We start from the raw sequence: 6,299 nt of genomic DNA, 5'->3' as shown, positions 1-6,299 counted from the left end.
ACAACAAAAAAAAACAGAGGGTCTAATTTTTCCCCACTCTACCTAGAACTTTAAAAACTGTGTACATACAATGTGGGCTCTATTTATAATGCAGTGAATCTGACATTCACTGAAATATTCTCTGGTGAAGAATCCTCTAGATCTATGTGTTTCAATTAGAGTAGTTTCAGTGAATGTCAGATTCACTGCTTTAAAAATGGACATTTGAGAGTTACAAAAAAAACTATAGATCCTCATTTCTTACAAGTTACTCCAATACTCCAATATCTCAATATTTCAAGTACTAACATCTCCTTCCTTCTTCTCTTCCTGGTGACAATTTTCTTCCATGGCGATTGGCTGGGCCAAGATGACGCAGCTCCTGCGCAGGCACGTTGGAGTTCAATAATTCCTGAAACATGCAGTGGAAGTGCATGCATGCAGTGGAATTTGGAATTGCCAAATATCCTGGCAACCAAAGCCGAAGACGCGCATGCTCAGCTTTTTTGACAGATACCCAGAGCAATCAGGCAGAGCGAAAATCGCCTGTCCATTTCTGCGATAATGTCTGGCCTGATCTCAGATTCTTAAAAGTGGAACTTTATTACATTTTAAGTTAAATATAAATACAATCAAAATTAATATTATATAGGTGTCTGTACAAAAGACTTTTTCAGCCTTGTACAGATACATCCTGTTACAGGGTAACAACACTCTGCCCCTCTCTTCCCCAATTGTTACCCTGGGTTGTCACCCTGTCACAAATGCTTCTCACGGAGACTACAAGTGAATGTTTCAACACATATCACCCAAGCATGGTCCACCATCAGCAAATCCCTCCTAAAAAATGCATCAGACATCTCCAAGGTGTGGGCAGGAACTAGAATAGAGTAGCAAAAACTTTAAAAAAGTATTTTGTGAATAAAATATTGGATATTGTTTATCAAACACAGAGCTTTAGCAAATTAAATTTTATTTAGTTACATGTTGTCTAAGCTACAACATTACCATGGAGGTAACACATCACATGCAGCCCCCTGACATTGCCTATTGAATATCATACAGGTATTGATCTTATTGATCAGCATTGATTAGAAATGGTTTCCCAGAAGCGTCGCACATTCCGTTCACCTGACCTACCTGTCCCATTGCAACGTGCCAGCAAACAACTTGCAATGCGCAGGATGCTAATCACTGAGATGACCTACTTCTCATTCTCCTTTTCATTTCAAAAGCCGCGTTAAAAATCCATAAATTAAGGAAATTAACTGATGGAGCCCCTGGCATCTTTGTAAGCTATTTAAATCTTTAAATTTACAACATCTTCTGCATATATCAAGTAATTGAACTAACTGCGGGGATGTAACTTTAATGAGAAAATTTCCCTTTTTCGGCTGGAGTTCATACTCCAAAAACAAAAAGAGAGGAAAAAAAAGCCCGCCTCGGGTGGATAAAGTTGTTTATGCCCGCCAAGGGGATAAAAAGACTGTATGAAGTTCTTTTGTAGCTTTGTGATACGCGGGAACAAAAGGCATATGGAATATCAAATTAATTACTAATCCCTGCACCCAGGCTTTGAAAATCTAGGAGTTACAACTGGGACCCTTTCTCCTGCTTACCTCCAAACAAAAGCATTTGACCTTTATTAAGGGGTGAAGATGATATTGCACTTGCTGTCACTAGGCACTAGTTGGCGCCAGCGATCTTCTACAAATGATAGGAGCCTTGTGCAGAGAATAGTTATGGTCCCTCCTGATACATGGGTTTATAAAGTATCAAAGTCTTATGTGCAGGTCCTTGGGACAGAGGAAGGAAAAGTCTTAGCATGAAATCACATCATAGGTCTCCCCTTATGTGTGAAATCAGGAACCCACATCTGGGTTGGGGTAAAATTCAGACACAAAAGATGCAAGGTCAGGGTAAAGGGCAAATGCCCCTTTTGGCTGGGGGTAAGACTAGCAGAATCTAACTCAATTCTATCATGCACTGGACAAAACATTGCTAGGATAAGTTGCTAAGGGTGACCACAGATCAATGCTGAAATATGATTAAGGCTCTTCCCTAACAAAGACATTCTTTCTGATAAGCTGTTAATAAGACTATTAAATCTAACAGAAGCCACATTTGCCCCTACTATAGGTAATTCTCAGGGGGCATTGGAAGAACTGCTGGATTGTGGTTGCTATAGGGGACAACAAAGTTACAATCAGAGAAAGTGTCTCCTAGTATTTGCATGGATTTCTGCACTCTTCCATGACATTTATGATTGCTCTTCAGCCTCTTGATGACCCTGATAGTTTCCAATCTCTGATTGAAAGAAACACCTGGACGAGGTTGCTATTGGCAACCACTCCTCTTTGATACAAAGTAATTGAAAGAAGTAATGTTCTGCAGGGTTTTTTTCTGTCTGCATTATCATGAGCACAATCTGCCAATGTGACCCTCTACAAAAGTTTTTTTTTTTCTAATTAAAGTTATTATTATTCTTTTTTTGCAGAGAAGAGAGGCTGCAGAGCCAGGGGAGAGAGGTGGGGAAGCAGAATATCTACATGGGAAATCTTCAGAGCTCACATCACTCCAGCTAGCCGTGCTCTATAATTGAAATGGCGAGTTTAGCCCTCGGCTAGTGCAGGGGGCGCATTTTGCAATAGCACAAAGCTTGTCCATAGACGTCATTTGGTATTAATGGCCCGGGGGCAATCTAATGCCAGACAGGGAGCTTGAAAAGAAGGGGGGAGGGCAGGAAAGGAGGATAATGTCAGGGGGGGGGGGTGAGAGAAAATTAAAGCAATATCAGGTGGGCTCAGGAAATTTAAGTGCATGTGGGTAAGCTGAGGACAAAAATGAGTCATTGGGGGGCAGGAGGTGCCAGGTCACAGGACTGGAGGGGTTCAAACCCCTGTGGGGGAGGGTTAATCTGTGCCTGGAAAAACTATTCCCATCAATATTTTCTCATTTTGTTTTGTTTTCCGTTTATTGTTTTTTTTTTTTTCTCTTTTTTTTTTATACTTTGCAAAATAATAAACAATAAAAACGAATCTGACATAGAAATGTTCTGGGGGCAGGAGGTCGGATCACAAAGGGTTAACTGTGCAGGGGGTGACTTGGATTTTTTGGGGGTGTCGGGATTAATGCAGAATATTGCTGGAAGGGGTTCGGGATTTGCAGAAAATGTTGTTTTGTTGGTGAGAAAATGTGAAATAAAAAAATCTCAGTAACCATTTACTGGGGGTGTGGGGGAACCATGGCTGTCGTTTTGGGGTGCTAACATTCTAACAAGGGTTATGAAGCTGGTGCTTAGAATTGGGAGAAATGGCAAAGAAGGTGACTTTGTACAATGGGGGTCCCTAGAAGCATCAGCCCTGATCTAGCAGCACTGGGGGTAAAACTGCCCAAAAATACATTTTAGGGGACACAGACTTGAGGGGAAAACATAGGGGGGTTTAAAGAGGGGGTGACAAGGGAGAGCTCTAGAAAAGTTGGGAAAGGAGAGGGGTGCTAATTGGCACATTGGGGGAGCTTGGTTGCAGATTTGGGGTACCAGGCATCTCTAAGCTTTGTGCCCCCCTCCACCTTGAAGTGGAGTTGTGTGGCACAGCAATTGTAACACAGCCAGTCAAAGGATGTGAGAAACGTGCCCTGTGTTACTTATTTGGGAACTGAAAATTTATGCCTAGCTGAAAGTGCCCCAGGAAATATTACATCAGACGAAATGACAATGATTAAAATCAGCTTTTTTTTCTTCTCTCCTCTCTCTCTCTCTCCTGCCTTCCCTTCCTTTGCCTGCCTCGTCTGCTGACAACGTGACAGTAGCCCGGTGATAGGCGAACCGTTATCCCTGGCACAGCTGCTGCTGGCACCGGGGCACCGTCAGAGGAGGGGGCAGAGCCGGGCCACTTAATTGGAGCTAATCCTTTGCCCTAAAGGCGTATTTGGGAGCCCAGAGCTAGCAGCGTGCACGGGTGTGCTCTGCTCCTCCTCTTCCAGCTTCTGCCTCGCTCTCTGCCCGGGTCTGGGGGGAGACAGCCTGAAGAAGGGGGCGCCCAGGAGACGGGGGGCAATCTACCAAGAGAAGGACGCTGCACAGAGGTGGAGGAAAGACCTGGCCAGGATCAAGGTAAGAGAAGAAGGGAGCAGATCCATCCCTGCCTGCTTGATTCTGCAAAGTGACTCAGAAGTCAGGGAAGGGGGCAAAGCTGTGCCCAGCTCCTCTGTGCTGATGGGGACTGGGTGATGTGGGGTGCCAGCTGCTGCTTCTGTAACACCACTGCCTATTCCCAGAGGGGGGCGTCTTTGCTGCAGACTGTAGGGAGAGGGACCCCCAGGATGCTGCAGGGGGTGACATCCATAGCATTGTCTGATACCCATGCCAACCTAGGCGGTATGAATCCTGCAGTGCCAGGCTGAATGTACATTGTGTTATTGCAATCTTTTCTATATACAAAGTGTGCTGGGGAGCTGTGTATTCCTTCACCGAGGGTCTCTGTGTGTAGTGACATGGGGGGATTGTGCTCGTACCATTGTTTATTTCTGATGGGAGGTTGCTGGGAGTTTATACACACTTTTAGTTGTCCAAAACTTTCCTGCAAATCCTCATGGCTCTGCAGGAGTCACTGTGGGTCCTGTGCTGTCTCATATTTGCCATTCAGAGGGTGAAGGAACATCAGATTGTTTTACAGGATTCTTAGGATGGTTGGCTGATGGATGAAAGGATAAATAGATACTATTAACATGGAGTTACATTACATTTATGGAGTTACATTTAATAGGGTTCAGCTGAAGTTTCTAATGTCATATTAATATGGGAATGACCTATTCAGGACAATTCATTTATCACAGATTGATATCAGTGTGTCACTAATTAGGAAGTTACTAGGCATGGGTAAAAGATTCATGGATTTGATCCCTTTAGCCAACCCTTCAGTGTTTAGGGGTCTCCTGTGCTGGAATGAAACTTGTGCCCTTCAGATAAACCCTCCTTCTATGCCCAGATAGATGGGTGATGTACAGACTGGCACTGTGTATGGGCATACCCTGCCTAACTACAAATAGCAATCAGTCTGTTATTTTGTGTGATTTTGCTAAAGTGACAGTGTAATTAGGATCTTTGCAGCCATCCATTCTGTATATATGCTGGGTGAATGATTATTCCAGGACTTCTGTAAATTTGTCTGGCATGGTGCAGGTTAATTTGCCTTCCTGCTCTGAGAATATAATGTTTTTTGCAAGCGTGACATTTGCATAATGCAGTTGTGAACTTGACTTGGTCTTGGAATATTTTTGCTTGCATACCTGCCTAATCATCATCGCCCCAACTCTCCCCCCACCTTTTATTGTTAGTGGGAGACTTAGGAGGGAGTTCCTCGTCCTGTCCAACCTTTCACCTCCCAGCCGCCTTGTCTTTAGGTTTCCAGCCTCTGTGTTCCCAACATCAACAAGCAGCCTTAGTTACCAAGGCCCCAAGCCATTTGCAGAGGTGGGAAAAACTCATACACCCAAAACTTCTTGAACCTTTCAAGCATTTTTTACTTTGGATGTGAATAGCTGATCCTTGTGTGTATATGAAACAAGGAGTATTCCTGTAGGCTTTTGTGCATTGCAGGCAACACCCTGGAATATATTCTTCAGCATTCTCTGCTGCAGGCAAAGGGCCTGGGGCGGCCAGCTTAAATGAAGCACTCAGAAAAAAAAAACTGCCATTCTGTTTACCTTTTATGGTTAAAATAACTGCTAAGCAGAGAGGCAACTTCACGGAGAAACGATTTTCTTCAAATCGACTCAGGCGGCAGGCGAGCTAGTTTAATCACCCCTAGAGAGCTGAACAACTGTGAGCACAATGGGACACAGAATCATTTTGTGTGTAAATGAGCATGGCATCCTGATTACTTCACTTTACATGGGCAAATAGCTTTTACAAGCAACATTTGTGCAGTTAGTCGTCAGAGGCAGGGGGAAGATAATCTGCCTTTTCAAAGAACTTGATGTGCTGTTCTGAAGGAAGGGGTGGGGGGGACAATGAAAAATAAAAGACATTTCCCAGATAATTTGAAAGCCCTGCGGTATTGGTTTTGCCTGCAGCAAAATAAGCCATCGCCCAACACCCCATGTATTAAGGCCACCCTCCCCTTTGTAGGCAATTAAAGGCAGTGGTTCTTTTAACAATACTGACTAGTGTAATGGAGTTTAATCCAGGGTATGGTAGGATGGTTGTATGACAAACCAAAGTCATGAGGGCTGGACCAATCCCAGGAACCAGGTAGCCAGTACGACTACTTCCAAAGCTACTGGGCCTTTTCTATAGGTGGCAATAAAAACACATG

At 43.8% G+C, this 6,299-nt stretch overlaps 1 protein-coding gene across 1 annotated transcript in view; it reads left to right on the top strand.

Moving 5' to 3' along the window:
• The first annotated feature begins 3,736 nt into the window (after positions 1–3,736).
• Positions 3,737–6,299, top strand: part of KCTD15 (potassium channel tetramerization domain containing 15) — a 37,239-nt gene continuing 34,676 nt past the window's right edge. The window contains exon 1 of the mRNA XM_072422146.1: positions 3,737–4,096. The gene's annotated coding sequence lies outside the window, so the exon portion shown is untranslated. The remainder of the gene's footprint in view (positions 4,097–6,299) is intronic.

Source organism: Pyxicephalus adspersus, chromosome 9, assembly GCF_032062135.1.
Source record: "Pyxicephalus adspersus chromosome 9, UCB_Pads_2.0, whole genome shotgun sequence".
NCBI lineage: Eukaryota > Metazoa > Chordata > Amphibia > Anura > Pyxicephalidae > Pyxicephalus > Pyxicephalus adspersus.
Note: the sequence above shows the minus strand (reverse complement) of the source record. Positions and strands in the feature narration are given on the sequence as shown.